Raw genomic sequence first — 21,988 nt, forward strand, 5'->3', positions numbered from 1 at the left:
TTGGATCTGTCAATTATGCTATGGCCGGAGTCCTACTCATAGTGATCTGGTCGAATTGGGAGAAGCCGTAGGTATTATTGCAGGTCAATCAATTGGGGAGCCAGGGACTCAACTAACATTAAGAACTTTTCATACTGGCGGAGTATTCACAGGGGGTACTGCCGACCTTGTACGATCCCCTTCGAATGGAAAAATAAAATTCAATGAGAATTTGGTTCACCCCACACGTACCCGTCATGGGCAGCCTGCTTTTCTATGTTATATAGACTTGCATGTAACTATTCAGAGTCAAGATATTCTATATAGTGTGAATATTCCCTCAAAAAGCTTGATTCTAGTGCAAAATGATCAATATGTAAAATCCGAACAAGTAATTGCGGAGATTCGTGCCGGAACGTCCACTTTACATTTTAAAGAAAGGGTACAAAAGCATATTTATTCTGAATCAGACGGCGAAATGCACTGGAGTACTGATGTTTACCATGCGCCCGAATATCAATATGGTAATCTTCGCCGATTACCAAAAACAAGCCATTTATGGATATTGTCAGTAAGTATGTGCAGATCCAGTATAGCGTCTTTTTCACTCCACAAGGATCAAGATCAAATGAATACTTATGGTAAAAAAGATAGGGAAATTCTTGATTATTCAACGTCGGATCGAATCATGTCCAATGGCCATTGGAATTTTATCTATCCTTCTATTTTTCAAGATAATTCAGATTTGTTGGCGAAAAAGCGAAGAAATAGGTTCGTCATTCCATTACAATATCATCAAGAACAAGAGAAAGAACTAATATCCTGTTTTGGGATTTCGATTGAAATCCCCCTTATGGGTGTTTTACGTAGAAATACTATTTTTGCTTATTTTGACGATCCCCGATACAGAAAAGATAAAAAGGGTTCAGGAATTGTTAAATTTAGATATAGGACCCTAGAAGAAGAATATAGGACTCGAGCGGAAGACTCAGAAGAGGAATATGAGACCCTAGAAGACGAATACAGGACCCGAGAGGACGAATATGAATATGAAACCCTAGAAGAATCTAAATATGGAATCCTAGAAGACGAATACGAATATGAAACCCTAGAAGACGAATATGGGAGCCCAGAAAACGAATATGGGAACCCAGAGAACGAATATAGGACTTTAGAGAAAGACTCAGAAGAGGAATATGGGAGCCCAGAGAGCAAATATAGGACCCAAGAGGACGAATATGGAACTCTAGAGGAAGACTCAGAAGACGAATATGGCAGCCCCGGGGAAAGCGCAGAGGAAAAATATGGTACTTTAGAGGAAGACTCAGAAGAAGATTCAGAGGACGAATACGAGAGCCCAGAGGAAGATTCCATCTTAAAAAAAGAGGGTTTGATTGAGCATCGAGGAACAAAAGAATTTAGTCTAAAATACCAAAAAGAAGTAGATCGGTTTTTTTTCATTCTTCAAGAACTTCATATCTTGCCGAGATCTTCATCCCTAAAGATACTTGACAATAGTATTATTGGAGTGAATACACAACTCACAAAAAATACAAGAAGTCGACTAGGCGGACTGGTCCGAGTGAAGAGAAAAAAAAGCCATACGGAACTCAAAATATTTTCCGGAGATATTCATTTTCCTGAAGAGGCGGATAAGATATTAGGTGGCTGTTTGATACCGCCAGAAAGACAAAAAAAAGATTCTAAGGAATCAAAAAAAAGGAAAAATTGGGTCTATGTTCAACGGAAAAAAATTCTCAAGAGCAAGGAAAAGTATTTTGTTTCCGTTCGCCCTACAGTGGCATATGAAATGGACGAAGGAAGAAATTTAGCAACACTTTTCCCGCAGGATCTCTTGCAAGAAGAAAATAATCTCCAAATTCGACTTGTCAATTTTATTTCTCATGAAAATAGCAAGTTAACTCAAAGAATTTATCACACAAATAGTCAATTTGTTAGAACTTGCTTAGTAGTGAATTGGGAACAAGAAGAAAAAGAAAAGGCTGGTGCTTCCCTTGTTGAGGTAAGAGCAAATGATCTTATTCGCGATTTCCTAAGAATTGAGTTAGTCAAGTCCACTATTTCGTATACACGAAAAAGGTATGGTAGGACAAGTGCAGGACCGATTCCCCATAATAGGTTAGATCGCGCCAATATCAATTCTTTTTATTCCAAGGCGAAGATTGAATCACTTAGCCAACATCCAGAAGCTATTGGCACTTTGTTGAATCGAAATAAAGAATACCACTCTTTGATGATTTTGTCGGCATCCAACTGTTCTCGAATTGGTTTATTCAAGAATTCAAAACATCCCAATGCGATAAAAGAATGGAATCCTAGAATTCCTATTCGAGAAATTTTTGGGCCCTTAGGCGCTATTGTAGCTAGTATATCGCATTTTTCTTCATCTTACTATTTACTAACGCATAATAAAATCCTGTTAAAAAAATATTTGTTCGTTGACAATTTAAAACAAACCTTCCAAGTACTTCAAGAACTTAAATACTCTTTAATAGATGAAAATAAAAGGATTTCTAATTTCGATAGTAACATAATGTTGGATCCATTCCTTTTGAATTGTCACTTTGTCCATCATGATTCTTGGGAAGAGACATTGGCAATAATTCACCTTGGACAATTTATTTGTGAAAATGTATGTCTATTTAAATCGCACATAAAAAAATCCGGTCAAATTTTCATTGTAAATATGAATTCCTTTGTTATAAGAGCAGCTAAACCTTATTTGGCCACTACAGGAGCAACTGTTAATGGTCATTATGGAGAAATCCTTTACAAGGGAGATAGGTTAGTTACGTTTATATATGAAAAATCGAGATCTAGTGACATAACGCAAGGTCTTCCAAAAGTGGAACAAATCTTTGAAGCGCGTTCAATTGATTCATTATCCCCGAATCTCGAAAGGAGAATTGAGGATTGGAATGAGCGTATACCAAGAATTCTTGGGGTCCCTTGGGGATTCTTGATTGGAGCTGAGCTAACCATAGCCCAAAGTCGTATCTCTTTGGTTAATAAAATCCAAAAGGTTTATCGATCCCAAGGGGTACAGATCCATAATAGACATATAGAGATTATTATACGCCAAGTAACATCAAAAGTGCGGGTTTCCGAAGATGGAATGTCTAATGTTTTTTCGCCTGGGGAATTAATCGGACTATTGCGAGCGGAACGAGCAGGACGAGCTTTGGATGAATCGATCTATTATCGGGCAATCTTATTGGGAATAACAAGGGCTTCCCTGAATACCCAAAGTTTCATATCTGAAGCAAGTTTTCAAGAAACTGCTCGAGTTTTAGCAAAAGCTGCCCTACGAGGTCGCATTGATTGGTTGAAAGGCTTGAAAGAAAACGTAGTTCTGGGGGGGATTATACCTGTTGGTACCGGATTCCAAAAATTTGTGCATCGTTCCCCACAAGACAAGAACCTTTATTTCGAAATAAAAAAAAAAAATCTATTCGCGTCGGAAATGAGAGATTTTTTGTTTCTCCATACAGAATTAGTTTCTTCAGATTCTGACGTAACAAACAATTTTTATGAGACATAAGAACCCCCATAAAAATATTTTTTACTTTACTAGACTTTTGAACTTAGAACACTAACAGGTCAAATTTTAGATTTTTAAGATTTTTATTTTAATAAGTAAAACAAGTCAGTTAATTCATTAAGGTGGTTATGTTTATACCATGTATCAATGGCCAACTCTTATCTTAGTACAAGGTTCTCTCGGAACAATTATTATTTATTTCAAGCTATTTCGGATCTTTCTTAATCTTCAAAAAGAACTAAATTCCGTAATGGAATGGTAGGATTAAAAAAAAGGAAGTGTGGAAAAAATGACAAGAAGATATTGGAACATTAATTTGAAAGAGATGATAGAAGCAGGAGTTCATTTTGGTCATGGTATTAAGAAATGGAATCCTAAAATGGCCCCTTACATTTCGGCAAAGCGTAAAGGTACTCATATTATAAATCTCGCTAGAACGGCTCGTTTTTTATCAGAAGCTTGTGATTTAGTTTTTGATGCAGCAAGTCAGGGAAAAAGTTTCTTAATTGTTGGTACCAAAAAAAGAGCAACAGATTTAGTAGCATCAGCTGCAATAAGGGCTCGTTGTCATTATGTTAATAAAAAGTGGTTCAGTGGTATGTTAACGAATTGGTCGATTACGAAAACTAGACTTTCTCAATTTAGAGACTTAAGAGCAGAAGAAAAAATGGGAAAATTCCACCATCTCCCAAAAAGAGATGTGGCAATCTTGAAGAGAAAATTATCTACTTTGCAAAGGTATCTCGGCGGGATCAAATATATGACGAGATTGCCAGACATTGTGATCGTCCTTGATCAGCAAAAAGAGTATATAGCTCTTCGGGAATGTGCCATTTTGGGGATTCCTACTATTTCTTTAGTCGATACAAATTGTGACCCGGATCTCGCGAATATATCGATTCCAGCCAACGATGACACTATGACTTCAATTCGATTGATTCTTAACAAATTAGTATTTTCAATTTGTGAGGGCCGTTCTCTCTATATAAGAAATCGTTGATTAAGAATATATAGTGAATTCTTGGGCAACTGCGTAAATTTATGGAATCACTTACTTTACTATATCTTTTTTTTTGCATAGAATTTTTTTTGCATAGAAAAAAGAAGGGGAATATTGATATATATTAGAGGGTATTGATATATATTATGATCTGATGTGCTTTCTTGGTATCCTAAATATAAGATTAATACTTCAAGTTGCTGAGTTGAGAAAGAGATGGTTGAATCAAAAGAATTCCTTTTTTGAAGTTCAATTTTTATCAGAGGACAATATGAATATTATACCTTGTTCCATTAAAACACTCAAGGGGTTATACGATATATCGGGTGTAGAAGTAGGCCAACACTTCTATTGGCAAATAGGAGGTTTCCAAATTCATGCCCAAGTACTCATCACTTCTTGGGTCGTAATTACTATCTTGCTAGGTTCAGTTGTCATAGCTGTTCGGAATCCACAAACCATCCCGACCGACGGTCAGAATTTTTTTGAATATGTCCTTGAGTTTATTCGAGACTTGAGCAAAACTCAGATTGGAGAAGAATATGGTCCCTGGGTTCCCTTTATTGGAACTATGTTCCTTTTTATTTTTGTTTCGAATTGGTCGGGTGCTCTTTTACCTTGGAAAATTATAGAGTTACCCCATGGGGAATTAGCAGCGCCCACGAATGATATAAATACTACTGTTGCTTTAGCTTTACTCACGTCAGCGGCATATTTTTATGCTGGTCTTAGCAAAAAAGGATTGAGCTATTTCGAGAAATATATTAAACCAACTCCAATCCTTTTACCAATTAACATCCTAGAAGATTTCACAAAACCATTATCGCTTAGCTTTCGACTTTTCGGGAATATATTGGCGGATGAATTAGTCGTTGTTGTTCTTGTTTCTTTAGTCCCCTTAGTAATCCCTATACCGGTCATGTTTCTTGGATTATTTACAAGCGGTATTCAAGCTCTTATTTTTGCAACATTAGCCGCAGCCTATATAGGTGAATCCATGGAGGGTCATCATTGAATTGACTCTTTTTGGAAATAGTATTTTTTTTTTTTGCAGCTTAGCTCAATTCATGCATGGTTCCAGATAATCTGCTTGGTTGCAAAAAAATAGTTAGAAATGCGTATGAATATATAGCCTAGAGTTGTAGGAGAGAGAATAGAATAGACTATATTATGGAATTTTCAAAGTATATATGCATTAAGGAGGGTGGAGTCAGGCTAGATCTATACTATAATATCCTTAATGTCTATAAGTGGAGTCCTCTTTTATGCAGGTTTCCACTTTAAGCAATGATTTTAGAATCCGATTCAATAGAAAATGAGAAAATATGCAAACAAAATAGAAGAAACAAATGTATATATATAGGATATTATATTATATATTCCTAGGTTAGATTCATTATCTAATCCGATATATGGATATGGAATTCCCTTCTATGTAGTTCGGACAATTCACATTATCATTTCAATTTGATTTCAATTTGTACTTTTTAGTTACTTTACTTCTCCCCAATAGAGCTTAGAAGTAAGAATTTATTGGTTGATTGTATCCTTAACCATTTCTTTTTTTTGACACGAGGAACTACTCACCATGAATCCACTAATTGCTGCTGCTTCTGTTATTGCTGCTGGATTGGCCGTAGGGCTTGCTTCTATTGGACCTGGAGTTGGTCAAGGTACTGCTGCAGGACAAGCTGTAGAAGGTATTGCGAGACAGCCAGAAGCAGAAGGTAAAATACGAGGTACTTTATTGCTTAGTCTAGCTTTTATGGAAGCTTTAACAATTTATGGACTAGTTGTGGCACTAGCGCTTTTATTTGCGAACCCTTTTGTTTAATCTTAAAAAAAAAATTCTTTCGATTTCGATTAGATACTTTTTTCTTTTTTTAGTAAATTGGTATTTGCTTCCACAATTCCAATTATATCAATACTTTATTTAATTTACTCCTATTTATTACTCCTGGAATTATCTATTTATCGGGACAGATAATACCCCATTCTAGGAAGGGCTGAGTTGAGTATTATTAATTTAGAAGATATGCTCACCTTCTTATTTCCCGTCCTTAGTTTAGGAAAGTGGAAAGTTTTTTCCTTTTATTTTAGGAATTTTGGGAACAGAACATTTCAACAAAGGAAGTCTTTCACCGGTCAAACAAGACGTAAGACTTAATCTAAAAGAAATTACTAGATTGAATCTATTTGCATTAAAAAAACCGATCAAAAAAGGGCGAGCGAAGTAAGTGATCGAAAAACTTTGTTCTTTGTTCGTCCTATCTATAAGAGGAGAGCATATGAAAAATGTAACCCATTCTTTCGTTTTTTTAGCTCACTGGCCATCCGCTGGCAGTTTCGGGCTTAATACCGATATTTTAGCAACAAATCTAATAAATCTAACTGTAGTGGTTGGTGTTTTGATTTTTTTTGGAAAGGGAGTGTGTGCGAGTTGTCTATTTCAAGAATAGATTGGATCTATCCGGCTGCACTTTATAATATTTTTTAGTATTTTTCGGATAAATAAGAAAAGGGTGCACGATCTCGACGAATTACTTCTGAATAAATTCAGAAATCATATGGAAGAACCATAGCATTTCGCGACTCATTGGTAAATCAACTTTGATTCTCTATAAACCAAGAATGTGAGACCATTAACACGGTTAAAGCTAAACTGCTTGAAGTCCAGGCAAAAAGAGGTACTCTTTCTACAACTATATTAGTATTAGTACCAATTTAAACGGGAAATAGCTAATGTAAAATTTATCTGATATAGAACACTCATATCGATAAAATGGTTTGAACTATTTACTAGAAAAAAAAGGGGGCACCCTGCCCTTTTTTAACCAATGCCGAATCGACGACCTATGTATAAAAAAGAGAAATTTTTTGGATTTGAAGAAAAAAAAAATAAAAAAGAATTCTATTAATTTTCATTTTCCATTTATTTAGTTAGTTTTTCTTAATGAAATTGAAATTATTAACTAGAGGGCAAATAAAAATAAAGAAACAACTTTGCTGACCATGATATATTTTTATCTAGGCGGAAGAGTCCTCTTAATATTTATCTAGTCTTATATAGGTTTCGGTATATTGAAATATAAACATAAAAAAGAAGATAGAGGATAGGCTCATTACTTAAAAAAAGATATGGAAATAGCTATAGAAAAAAAAAAAGGAGCGTGAGAGCCAAATGAATCGAAAGATTCATGTTTGGTTCGGGAAGAGATCATAAAAGTTGTAAACTTACAAAATAATCTACTTTCATTAAAAGATTTATTAGATAATCGAAAACAGAGGATCTTGAGTACTATTCGAAATTCAGAAGAATTGCGTAGAGGGACCATTGAGCAACTCGAAAAAGCTCGGATTCGATTACAGAAAGTCGAACTAGAAGCGGATGAGTATCGAATGAATGGATACTCTGAGATAGAACGAGAAAAAGCAAATTTGATTAATGCTACTTCTATTAGTTTGGAACAATTGGAAAAGTCTAAAAACGAAACCCTTTATTTTGAAAAACAAAGGGCAATGAATCAGGTCCGACAGCGGGTTTTCCAACAGGCCGTACAAGGAGCTCTAGGAACTCTGAATAGTTGTTTGAATACCGAGTTACATTTCCGTACGATTCGTGCTAATATTGGCATTCTCGGGTCCCTGGAATGGAAGAAATAATTAAATTAATTAGGCCTTGAACTTCTACTTTCGTTTAGAATTTAGGCATTATTTTTCCCCTTGCTTCCGAAAAAAGAGTCAAGAAACACTAATGGCAACCCTTCGAGTCGACGAAATTCATAAAATTCTCCGCGAACGTATTGAACAATATAATAGGAAAGTAGGGATTGAGAATATAGGTCGCGTAGTTCAAGTGGGGGATGGGATTGCTCGTATTATAGGTCTTGGTGAAATAATGTCAGGTGAATTAGTCGAATTTGCAGAAGGTACTAGGGGTATTGCTCTGAATTTGGAATCCAAAAATGTTGGGATTGTATTAATGGGCGATGGGTTGATGATACAAGAGGGAAGTTTTGTAAAAGCAACAGGAAGAATTGCTCAGATACCCGTGAGTGAGGCTTACTTGGGTCGTGTTGTAAATGCTCTGGCTAAACCTATTGATGGGAAAGGCGAAATTATAGCTTCCGAATCTCGCTTAATTGAATCTCCTGCTCCAAGTATAATTTCCAGGCGTTCCGTATACGAACCTCTTCAAACAGGGCTTATTGCTATCGATTCGATGATCCCTATAGGGCGCGGTCAGCGAGAGTTAATTATTGGGGACAGACAGACTGGCAAAACAGCAGTAGCCACAGATACAATTCTCAATCAAAAAGGGCAAGGTGTAATATGTGTTTATGTAGCTATCGGTCAAAGAGCATCCTCCGTAGCTCAAGTAGTAACTACTTTCCATGAGGAGGGGGCCATGGAATACACTATTGTAGTAGCTGAAATGGCGGATTCACCTGCTACATTACAATACCTCGCTCCTTATACGGGAGCAGCCCTGGCTGAGTATTTTATGTACCGCGAACGGCATACTTTAATAATTTATGATGATCTCTCCAAACAGGCACAAGCTTATCGCCAAATGTCCCTTCTATTAAGAAGACCTCCCGGACGTGAGGCTTATCCAGGGGATGTTTTTTATTTGCATTCACGCCTTTTAGAAAGAGCCGCTAAATTAAATTCTCTTTTAGGCGAAGGAAGTATGACCGCTTTACCAATAGTTGAGACTCAATCTGGAGACGTTTCCGCCTATATTCCTACTAATGTAATCTCCATTACAGATGGACAAATATTCTTATCTGCGGATCTATTCAATGCCGGAATTCGACCCGCTATTAATGTGGGTATTTCTGTTTCCAGAGTAGGATCCGCGGCTCAAATTAAAGCCATGAAACAAGTAGCTGGCAAATCAAAATTGGAACTAGCGCAATTCGCAGAGTTACAAGCCTTTGCACAATTCGCCTCTGCTCTCGATAAAACAAGTCAGAATCAATTGGCAAGGGGTCGACGATTAAGGGAATTGCTTAAACAATCCCAGGCAAATCCTCTCCCAGTGGAAGAGCAGATAGCTACTATTTATACCGGAACAAGAGGATATCTTGATTCGTTAGAAATTGAACAGGTAAATAAATTTCTGGATGAGTTACGTAAACATCTAAAAGATACTAAACCTCAATTCCAAGAAATTATATCTTCTAGCAAGACATTCACCGAGCAAGCGGAAATCCTTTTGAAGGAAGCTATTCAGGAACAGCTGGAACGGTTTTCTCTTCAGTAACAAATAAATTTTGCATGTCTACTCTTGTTAGTAGAATAGGAATCGTTGAGAAAGCTTTTTCATTTGAATCATGCAAAAAAGTTTTCTTTGTTTTTAGTTTAGTATAGTTATTTAAAGAATAGATAGAAATAAGATTGCGTCCAATAGGATTTGAACCTATACCAAAGGTTTAGAAGACCTCTGTCCTATCCATTAGACAATGGACGCTTTTCTTTCATATTTTATTCTTTCTTTTATTTTTTTGCTTCTTCCGAGAAAAAACTGTTAGACCAAAACTCTTTTAGGAAATCAAAAAATCCAGATACAAATGCATGATGTATATATTATATCATGCATATATCATAAAGAAGGAGTATGGAGGCGGTAGTGGGAATCGAACCCGCAACCCCAAGGTTATGAGCCTTATGAGCTACCAAACTGCTCTATACTCTTAAACTAAAGAGGGGTAACTAGTGGATAAAAGAGGGTTGGATACGCCCCTCTACCAATATCTATACAAATAGAATAGTCCATTTATACAGAATGGTAAAGAGGGCTCCTCTATGATTATCAATTCCAGAAATCCATACAAATACGAAAGGGTATTTTATCCTTACCAACTGGATCTTGTTGCACCCGGTAACAAACATTCATAAACCATTTCTCGAAGTACGTGTCCGGATAGCCCAAAATGTCGATAGTTAGCTCTAGGTCTTCCGGTCAAAAAACAACGTCGATGAAGGCGTGTAGGTGCACTATTACGCGGTAGGGATTGCAATTTTTCTCGCATTTTCGTTTTTTCACTCAAACTCAAGGGAGAAACTTTGCTTCTTATCTTTTTTTTTAAAGATTGACGAATCAAATGATATTTCTGTTCTAATTTCTGCCGCTTCTTCTCCCTCTGAATCAAACTTTTTTTTGCCATAATGTGTCGTTGCTATTATTACCAAGTATACGGTTCTAATCCTAGATGGAAAAATAAATAGAAAAAGAAATCTAAAAAGGCAGATCCTCCCTCTCTATCAAGAGTAATGAACTAGGTGCTGATACAGTACAAAAAAACAAACTAAATTAACCAAACTTGCCTGATGTTGAGGCAATCAAGAAAGCTGCATAAGTGAATATATAACCCACGGAAAAGTGAGCTAATCCAACCAATCTTGCTTGCACAATGGAAAGAGCCACGGGCTTATCTCTCCAGCGAATTAAATTAGCTAAAGGTGTGCGTTCATGAGCCCATGCTAAAGTCTCAATTAATTCCTGCCAATACCCCCGCCAGGAAATTAAGAACATAAATCCAGTAGCCCAAACAAGATGTCCAAATAAGAACATCCACGCCCATACCGATAAACTATTCATCCCAAAAGGATTATATCCATTGATAAGTTGTGAAGAGTTTAACCATAGGTAATCTCTTAACCATCCCATCAAATAAGTGGAGGATTCATTAAATTGTGAAACGTTGCCCTGCCATAATGTGATATGTTTCCAATGCCAATAAAAAGTAACCCACCCAATGGTATTTAACATCCAGAAAACTGCCAAATAAAATGCGTCCCAAGCAGAAATATCACAAGTACCGCCGCGCCCTGGGCCGTCACAAGGAAAACTATATCCAAAATCCTTTTTATCTGGCATTAATTTGGAACCGCGTGCATCTAAAGCGCCCTTTACTAAAATCAATGTAGTTGTATGCAAACCTAGAGCAATAGCATGATGAACCAAGAAATCCCCAGGTCCTATTGTTAAGAAAAGCGAATTACTATTCTCATTAACAGCATTCAACCATCCGGGCAACCATAGGCTTCGACCCGCATTGAAAGCGGGGCCATTCGTTGAAGATAAGAGTATATCGAACCCATATGTCGTCTTGCCATGAGCAGATTGTATCCATTGGGCAAATATAGGTTCGATCAAGATTTGCTTTTCTGGAGTACCAAAAGCAAGCATGACGTCGTTATGAACATAAAGGCCCAAGGTATGGAATCCTAGAAAGAGGCTAGCCCAACTTAAATGAGATATGATAGCTTCTTTATGGTCTAACATTCTTGCCAATACATTATCCTCATTCTGTTCCGGATTGTAATCCCTAATGAAAAAAATAGCTCCATGAGCAAAAGCCCCTGTCATGATGAACCCTGCAATATATTGGTGATGAGTATATAAAGCAGCTTGAGTAGTAAAGTCTTGTGCTATGAATGCATAAGGAGGTAAAGAGTACATATGTTGAGCTACTAAGGAAGTAATAACCCCTAAAGAAGCTAGAGCAAGACCTAACTGAAAATGAATCGAATTGTTGATTGTGTCATAAAGGCCCTTATGCCCACGCCCTAATCGACCCCCCGGAGGAGTATGCGCTTCTAAAAGATCTTTAATACTGTGCCCAATTCCGAAGTTAGTTCGATACATGTGACCGGCAATGAGAAAAATAAATGCAATAGCTAAATGATGGTGAGCCATATCGGTCAGCCACAAACTTTGTGTTTGTGGATGGAATCCCCCAAGAAGAGTTAGAATGGCAGTTCCCGCTCCTTGAGCGGTACCAAATAAATGATTACTCGAATCAGGGTTTTGGGCATAAAGATTCCATTGACCCGTCAAAAGGGGTCCCAACCCCTGGGGATAGGGTAATACATCTAAGAAATTATTCCATCGAACGTACTCCCCCCTGGATGCGGGAATAGCAACATGAACTAAATGTCCTGTCCAAGCCAAAGAACTTACCCCGAAAAGTCCTGACAAATGATGATTGAGACGAGATTCCGCGTTTTTGAACCACGAAAGGCTTGGTTTCCATTTGGGTTGTAGATGTAACCAACCCGCTATTAAGGACAGCGTAGAAAGAAATAATAGAAAAAGAGCTCCAGTATAAAGATCCTCATTGGTGCGTAATCCTATTGTATACCACCACTGATAAACTCCAGAATAAGCAATATTCACTGGACCAGCAGCACCTCCTCGAGTAAAGGCTTCCACAGCGGGTTGACCAAAATGAGGATCCCAAATCGCATGAGCAATAGGTCTTACGTGTAAAGGATCCTGTATCCATGATTCAAAATTTCCTTGCCAAGCTACATGAAACAGATTTCCGGACGTCCATAGAAAGATTATTGCTAATTGCCCAAAGTGAGAAGCAAAAATGTTCTGATAAAGACGTTCTTCAGTAATATCATCATGACTTTCGAAATCATGTGCGGTAGCAATACCAAACCAAATACGACGAGTAGTGGGGTCCTGAGCTAAGCCTTGGCTAAACCTGGGAAATCTTAATTCCATAATGCCTTTCAAATCCTCCTAGCCACTATCCTACTGCAATAATTCTCGCTAAGAAGAATGCCCATGTCGTGGCAATTCCACCCAGAAGGTAATGGGTTACTCCTACAGCGCGTCCTTGTATAATGCTCAAGGCTCTAGGCTGAGTAGCAGGAGCAACTTTTAATTTGTTATGAGCCCAAACGATAGATTCAATGAGTTCTTGCCAATAACCACGGCCGCTGAATAAAAACATTAAACTGAAGGCCCAGACAAAATGAGCACCTAAGAAAAAAAGACCATATGCAGATAATGAAGAACCATAAGACTGAATGACTTGCGATGCCTGTGCCCACAAGAAATCTCGAAGCCACCCATTAATCGTAATGGAACTCTGTGCAAAGTTTCCCCCTGTAATATGAGTTACCACCCCTTGATCACTTATAGTACCCCAAACATCCGACTGCATTTTCCAACTGAAATGGAAAATGACTACCGAAATTGCATTGTACATCCAGAATAAACCTAAGAAAACATGATCCCAGGCGGATACTTGACATGTTCCCCCTCGGCCAGGCCCATCGCAAGGAAAGCGAAAACCTAGATTTGCTTTATCGGGTATCAAACGGGAACTCCGAGCAAATAAAACACCTTTCAAAAGTATTAATACAGTCACATGTATGGTAAATGCATGAATGTGATGGACTAAAAAATCTGCGGTTCCTAATGGAATAGGTAACAAAGCCACTTTGCCACCTACTGCTACTAACTCGCCGCCTCCCCACGTTAAGCTAGTACTTGTTGTTGCACCAGGAGCTGTTACGCCAGGCGCAGTAGCATGGATATTTTGTACCCATTGAGCAAAGATAGGTTGTAATTGTATGGCAGTATCCGAAAACATATCTTGTGGACGGCCTAAAGCACTCATGGTATCATTATGAATGTACAAGCCAAAACTGTGAAAACCTAGAAATATACATACCCAGTTAAGGTGGGATATGATTGCATCGCGGTGTCTAAGGACGCGATCTAATAGATCGTTGTATCGAGTAGTTGGATCATAGTCTCTTACCATAAAAATTGCTGCATGTGCAGCAGCACCGACTATTAGAAATCCGCCAATCCACATGTGGTGTGTGAACAAGGAAAGTTGTGTACCATAGTCAGTAGCTAGGTATGGATAGGGAGGCATAGAATACATATGATGAGCTACAACAATGGTTGTAGAGCCTAGCATAGCTAGGTTAAGAGATAATTGAGCATGCCATGACGTTGTTAAGATTTCATAAAGACCCTTATGGCCTTGTCCTGTAAATGGGCCCTTGTGAGCCTCCAAAATATCTTTAAGTCCATGGCCAATACCCCAATTGGTCCTATACATATGACCTGCGATTAGGAAAAGAATAGCAATAGCTAAATGATGGTGCGCAATATCGGTCAGCCAGAGACCACCGGTTACTGGATCTAGTCCTCCGCGAAAAGTCAGAAATTCTGCGTATTTGGACCAATTTAAAGTGAAAAAAGGGGTTGCTCCTTCGGCAAAACTAGGATAAAGTTGAGCCAAAAGGTCCCGATTCAAGATAAATTCATGAGGAAGTGGTATCTCTTTAGGATCCACCCCAGCGTCAAGAAATTGGTTAATTGGTAAAGATACATGAATTTGGTGCCCCGCCCAAGAAAGAGACCCAAGTCCTAATAATCCCGCTAAGTGGTGATTCAACATGGATTCTACATCTTGGAACCAGGCCAATTTGGGAGCGGCTTTGTGATAATGGAACCAACCAGCAAAAAGCATTAACGCTGCAAAAATCAATGCACCAATTGCAGTACAATAGAGTTGTAATTCACTAGTTATTCCAGATGCTCGCCAAAGCTGAAAAAAACCAGAGGTTATTTGGATTCCTCGGAAACCCCCGCCTACATCACCATTCAATATTTCTTGCCCTACTATAGGCCAAACTACCTGAGCACTGGGTCCAATGTGAGTAGGATCACTTAGCCATGCTTCATAATTGGAAAAACGGGCGCCATGAAAGTACATGCCACTCAACCAAAGAAAGATAATGGAAAGTTGCCCGAAATGAGCACTAAAGACTTTTCGAGAAATCTCCTCCAAATCACCAGTATGACTATCGAAATCGTGAGCATCAGCATGTAGGTTCCAGATCCAAGTGGTAGTATCAGGGCCCTTAGCTAGTGTTCTTGAGAAATGGCCGGGTCTGGCCCATTCCTCAAAAGATGTTTTTACAGGATCCCTATCCACAACAATTTTTACTTCTGGTTCCGGCGAACGAATAATCATTAAGTCCTCCTCTTTCCGGACAAGACATACAAAGAGACCCGCCAACTGTCTTTTTAGTGAATCTTTGAAAGATATATATTTTGAAAGATAGATTTTGAAAGATAGATTTTGAAAGATAGATATTGTGATTAGTTCTTTTCTTTACTATCTACCATCCTTCTATTTTTTTTTTAGTTATTCACTGGAGCAATTATATATTGAAGTCAATCCGAGGCAAGTGTTCGGGTCTATTATGACATAAAGATTAGGTGCCTAACGGACATTGTTTATCTTGAAAAACAAATATTTCTCGACGTAAGAAAAAAATCTTTTTTATTTTTAATTTAAGAAACTAGTGTCATTTTTTTTGAGGGCATAAGCTCCTATCTATATCTACTTTCCTTGAGCATAATATAGGGTTTTTTATTTGATTCTAAATTCCAAGATAACTCATTAGAATTATTAATAAGATGGTCCTAATATATTAGCAATATTTAGATTGCCCCCTCTTTTTATTCACTTTATTACTTCTATTCTAGACCCTATCCCTATGGTTTATTCTTATGAAATATCATATAAAATAGAAGGTATAAGAAATGGATATAATGAAATTCTTGATTCGATCTTACGACCTAATTTATTTGATTAATGGATCAACAACCAAACCACCCATTTTATGAAAAAGAAGGAGCATGGTCTTATTCAAATTCAAAGCGCTTCGTAATCTTCAACCAGTTCTGTGCTTCAATATAATTTCCCGGAGTAAGCGCTATAGCTTGTTTCCAATATTCAGCAGCTTGATCAAACCAAGCTTCCGCAATTTCCGAATCACCCTGTAGAATGGCCTGTTCTCCTCGGTCGGAATAGGAAGTTCCTTCCCTTAGAACCGTACTTGAGAGTTTCCTACCTCATACGGCTCAGAAATTGCTATCTGAATTTCCCCTATCTTAACTGAATTCGATTTATCAAAAATCGATCCAATTTGTTCTTGGGTTAAGCAGAAGAAATTAATTACCTAAGTTTCAAACCCTAATTTTTATCAATAATCAGTTTGATCTTTTTTCCCACCTTCAGAAGAATGAAGCATAGATAGATATAGAGCCTTCGTTCAAATTTTCTGAGAGGTAACTATCCCGGTTTCATATATGAAATCTCTATAGAATCCTTGAAAAAGACTTTTTTCCATAAGAAAGAAAAAAGAACTTACTATCTTTGGGATCTGATACTACACCGCTGCTTAATCCCTTAGTGGATCGGCTCTATTACATAAGCGGATTCCTAAATTTTGCCCCATATCATGGGATAAGTAAGCAGTTTTTTTTAGTTGTATCGACCCAGTCGCTCACTAATTGATCTTTACGGTGCTTTCTCTATCAATTTGAGAAACTTTATCCATAGAGTAGTAGTATAGGCCATACTTTCTTCGTTTTTTGATTCTCGTGAAGTGTCCTTCCTTCCTACAGCTGATAGGGAAAAATCGTTGTTTTTACGATCCCTATGTAGAAAGCCCTTTTTTTCTAGTATTTACTAGAAAATTTGATCCTCTCTTTTTTTTTTTTCTTTCTATAGTGGAGATAGTCGCACGTAATGACAGATCACGGCCATATTATTAAAAGCTTGCGGTAAGAAGGGGTTTCGTTCTAGTGCCCGGAAATAATATTCCAAAGCCTTTGTATGCTCTCCATTGCTTGTGTGTATAAGGCCTATGTTATAGAGTATATAACTTCGATCATAGGGATCGATTTCTAGTCGCGTAGCTTCATAATAATTTTGCAAAGCTTCCGCATAATTTCCTTCGGATTGAGCCAACATCCGTTACGGTCGTTCATTCTATTCAAAAAATCTCCGTTCCAAAACCGTACATGAGGTTTTCATCTCATACGGCTCCTCCCTTCTGTACATAATAGTACTAAGCGAAATAATCTATAGAATCAAAATAGAATTAGTCCCGTCTCATTATGAACCGAAAGGGGCTGGTATTTTTCCAAGAAATCTCTAGCCAACCTTCCCACAAGAGGTTTTTCTTAACACCAATGAATTCTATTAATGCTAGAGGAAAACGATAGCTCCAATAATTTCTTTGTTCTCAACGCCTCCTATTTAGAGGAATTAGCTACTTCAACGATCTTTGATGGTTATAGGGGTATCCAAAGTACAAACCTGATGGTTGTTTGTTATCCCAACCATTCTTCCCAGCCCTGATACCGATCAGGAAAGGGGTAATTTCTAACAAAGTTTTTCTCTTGTTGATTCCTATTTCTAGGTGTAGTGCTTTTCTCCCCTATGCTGCCTACGGATACTAATAGAGTAGGATTGGCCTGTAATCCATACCATACCATATCCTGTAGGTGTAACCTTTCGCTCAATACTCAAATCTACAATTGAAGTATCTGAAGCCGCATCAATCGAGGATACACGACGGAAGGAATTGTTAGTTCGCCTCACCTTCCCGAAGCGTGGGTTTGTTTGCTTTACAAATTTGGTTCTCTCTATGCCAACCCCCCTCTCTTTTTCGTAAGACTGAGGTATAGGTAGGGCTAAAAAAAAGCAAAAAAAAGAGTCAAATCGCACCATCTCTATAATAAGTAAATGCCTTTTTTTCTCCTGAGGTTGTCGGAATTATTCGCAATAAAATATTGGCTACAATTGAGGAGGTCTTATCAATGAAATTTCCATTTCCACGGGATCTAGGCATAATTCCCAACCCATTCTATATAGAATTGTTTTCATTCCTTCACAAAATAACATAAAAACAAACACATTCGATTCTTATAATTATAAATAGATTGATCCATATGCTCTACTCTAAATCCATATGCTTTAAATGGATAAGAGAGATATGGATTTTCCGCTCAGCTCAAATTGTATCCTTTTCCTTCTGCTTGGACACGAAGAGATATGAAATATTTGACTAAGACTGGATTTCATTCCACTTTCCTATTTCTGAACAACAACTTATGTTATCAACTATTTCGTGTTTTCAAAGTTATTAATTGTCTCATACCCTATTTTTGATTTCGATAGTATGGTGTAGCGTATCTTATGCAAACGGAATTCTAAGGTTTCTTTATTTTATTATGCAATAAGAAGAATTCTTCCATTTTCTTTTTCTTTAGTTGCGGGAAAACCCAAATTAAAACTTTTATTTTATAGCGAGCGCAATTTCTAGTAAAAAATCCTGTATCCTTCCACTTAGATCAAAAGGAATTTTTCCAATAGAACTATGGAACCCCCGAGTGGTTGCGGTTGTACCTGTACTGCAGGAATAAGAAAACTCGCTATTCACTCAGTTTATTTTCCATAATAAGTTATGTAGGAGAGATGGCCGAGCGGTTCAAGGCGTAGCATTGGAACTGCTATGTAGACTTTTGTTTACCGAGGGTTCGAATCCCTCTCTTTCCGTTTTTCTTAATTCATCAACGTTAAGGATCACAATGTATCAAATCAAATAACAATTTTTTCCAGCAATAATATAATATCTTATATTATCTTATTTTGATTTAATAGAAATTAGAAATTCTCTATAGCAAATTACTGTGGTATGTAAAATACACATAGAGGAAAAAAGAAAAAAGGATCCTAATCCTAGGGTTAATCAATTTTAGCTAGTTGATGGGAAAATACAAATTAATGGTAATGGTCTTAGGGCGATTTAGTTCGGGGAAAGGGGAAGGGGAAGAAAATTCTATGAACCTTTCCTTTTTTCGTTAAGTTCAAGTCTGACGAGAGTAATATTCTACAACTAACAACTCATTTATTTTGAGACCGACCCACTTCCTATCTAGGATTTTATTTACTAGTCCTTTATATTCCAACGTGTCAATCGCCAAATGCTTTGGCAATTTCCCCGGGTCCGATGAAGCAATATAATTTTGAACCAGACCTTTTGATCTTTGGTTATCTTTCGTAGTAATAATATCTCGGGGTTTGCAACGAAAACTTGGTATATTGACTATACGACCATTAACTAAAATATGTCTATGGTTGACTAATTGGCGGGCCCCAGGAATGGTTGAAGCCATACCCAATCGAAAAAGGATATTATCCAAACGCATTTCAAGTAATTGTAGTAAAACCTGGCCTGTTGACCTTTTTGCTTTTCCAGCGATATGTACATATCTAAGTAATTGTCGTTCTGTCAGACCATAATGAAAACGCAATTTCTGTTTTTCTTGAAGACGAATACGATATTGCTCCTTTTTCCCAGAATTGAATTTTTTTTTAAGATTACTTCCGGATTTAGGTGTTTTTCTAGTGAGTCCTGGTAAAGCTCCCAGACGGCGTATTTTTTTTAAACGAGGTCCTCGATAACGGGACATGAAGACTCCTTTTTTTATTTTATTGAAATTTCATTTTACACAATTAATTTCATTGTATTTACATTACAGAATACATCGAAATTAAAACTGAATTAAACTACAGGATAAACAGAGTAAAATCAACTAAAGTACCCCAAAAAATGGAATTTCATCAAAATCTTTTTTTTTTGTATATATATTATTTATTTTATTGTTTTGTATCTAGCAAAATTGTAAGGTAAAAAACATAAAAGATCCTGGATTCTCCATTTAATTCGGAAAAAAAGAGATTCTTGTTCGTAGAACATCGATAGAGAAAAAAAAGCCGACTATCGGATTTGAACCGATGACCCTCGCATTACAAATGCGATGCTCTAACCTCTGAGCTAAGTGGGCTTACATAACGGAAATAGTGTAACAAATAGAAATAGGTATAGTATAGGAAATCCGTAAAATCTCAGATATTAGTTATTAATCTTAGCTATTAACTAGTTCTAAATTTGAAGTTATACTTATAAAAATAAAAAAATACTAAAACTTCTTAAAGATAAAGTTAGCTTGATATGCTTAACTATAGGATATTAAAAAATAAAATTATAGAATTTATTGGTATTTTCATTCGATCATTATAGACTTTATTATTTGTTAATAATTTGAGGATTAATATTTCACTAAGGGGAACATAGAGTCAGAGTAAATAAAATTGCTAATTCTGATTAGAAAAAAAGAATAAATATCAAGCGTTATAGTATAATTTTGAATACTATAAAAAAGTAAGACGGGAGGTGGGGGAGATAAAAACTTTTGGATATATTGATTCGGATTGAATTGCAAATACATCAAGGATAGAATCAATTCAATTCTGAATTGCAATAAGCAAGCGAGGTCTCTCAAATAGAGTCGAACTGAACTGCTAGACTACGTTGAGTGATGAACTCAATGATTCAAAAAAAAAACTAAGAGATGGATGAAATTACACAAGGAATCCTGGTCTCAAAGAAGAGGGAAATGGGGATATGGCGAAATCGGTAGACGCTACGGACTTGATTGTATTGAGCCTTGGTATGGAAACCTGCTAAGTGGTAACTTCCAAATTCAGAGAAACCCTGGAATTAAAAAAGGGCAATCCTGAGCCAAATCCGTGTTTTGAGAAAACAAGGGGTTCTCGAACTAGAATACAAAGGAAAAGGATAGGTGCAGAGACTCAATGGAAGCTGTTCTAACGAATCGAGTTAATTACGTTGTGTTGTTAGTGGAATTCCTTCTAGTTCTAAATTAGAGAAAGAGGGGTTTTATACCTTATACATTTAATAAACACGTATAGATACTGACATAGCAAACGATTAATCACAGAACTCATATTATATTCTAATTATAATATAGGTTCTTTATCTTTTTTAAAAATGAAATTAGAAATGATAATGATTATGAAATAAAAAACTCATATCATAATTTTTTTTTTTCATTATTGTGAATCCACTCCAATCGAATATTGAATAATCAAATTCTTCAATTAAAATTCAAAGTTTTCGAGATCTTTAAAAAAGTGGATTAATCGGACGAGGACAAAGAGAGAGTCCCATTCTACATGTCAATACTGACAACAATGAAATTTCTAGTAAAAGGAAAATCCGTCGACTTTATAAGTTGTGAGGGTTCAAGTCCCTCTATCCCCAAATCCTCTTTTATTCCCTAACTATACTATATTATTATTATTTATCCTCTTTTTTTTTTTCTTTTTATCAATGCACTTTTTTTTCTTTTTATCAATGCAATGGGTTTAAGATTCATTAGCTTTCTCATTCTACTCTTTCACAAAGGAATGCGAAGAGAACTCAATGGATCTTATCCTATTCATTGAATAGATTTCTTTTTTATTAGAGTATCGGCAAGAAATCTTGGTTATTCACTCTATTTTTAAGTTTTATTTAAGTAAACCATGCACAATGCATAGGACTACCCCCCCCATTTTCAAATTTAAAATTTGAAATACTTTAATTAATTTTTAGTCCTTTTAATTGACATAGATACAAATACTCTACTAGGATGATGCACAAGAAAAGGTCAGGATAGCTCAGTTGGTAGAGCAGAGGACTGAAAATCCTCGTGTCACCAGTTCAAATCTGGTTCCTGGCAGAGAAAAAAAAAAAAAAGATCCACCGAATAGGTATTGATCCAAATACCTCGAGATGGATTGTGATACATATTCATTAATAATATTTATTCATCTAAGTGGATAAATCTATAATATAAATATAGAGGCACTTCTTTTTCTTTTTAAAGAAGTTTTAAAATATATCTTTTCTTTATGATAAAGAAGGGGGTGAGATTCCCCTTTATTTTTTTGCGTTTCTTAATTTTGTATTCC

The 21,988-nt window shown here is 36.6% G+C and overlaps 4 non-coding genes across 4 annotated transcripts; 2 read left to right on the plus strand and 2 right to left on the minus strand.

The window, feature by feature from the left end:
• Positions 1 to 9,945: 9,945 nt before the first annotated feature.
• Positions 9,946 to 10,017, minus strand: TRNAR-UCU (transfer RNA arginine (anticodon UCU)). Its single transcript has one exon. It is a non-coding gene; the product is annotated as a tRNA-Arg (tRNA).
• Positions 10,018 to 18,637: 8,620 nt separating this feature from the next.
• On the plus strand, positions 18,638 to 18,724 carry TRNAS-GGA (transfer RNA serine (anticodon GGA)). Its single transcript has one exon. It is a non-coding gene; the product is annotated as a tRNA-Ser (tRNA).
• Positions 18,725 to 19,943: 1,219 nt separating this feature from the next.
• TRNAT-UGU (transfer RNA threonine (anticodon UGU)) lies at positions 19,944 to 20,016 on the minus strand. The gene has a single exon. It is a non-coding gene; the product is annotated as a tRNA-Thr (tRNA).
• A 1,667-nt stretch (positions 20,017 to 21,683) lies between these two features.
• On the plus strand, positions 21,684 to 21,756 carry TRNAF-GAA (transfer RNA phenylalanine (anticodon GAA)). Its single transcript has one exon. It is a non-coding gene; the product is annotated as a tRNA-Phe (tRNA).
• The last annotated feature ends 232 nt before the right edge of the window (positions 21,757 to 21,988 follow it).

This window comes from Triticum urartu, unplaced genomic scaffold, assembly GCF_056163025.1.
Source record: "Triticum urartu cultivar PI428250 unplaced genomic scaffold, HENAU_Tu73 scaffold2, whole genome shotgun sequence".
Classification (NCBI taxonomy): domain Eukaryota; kingdom Viridiplantae; phylum Streptophyta; class Magnoliopsida; order Poales; family Poaceae; genus Triticum; species Triticum urartu.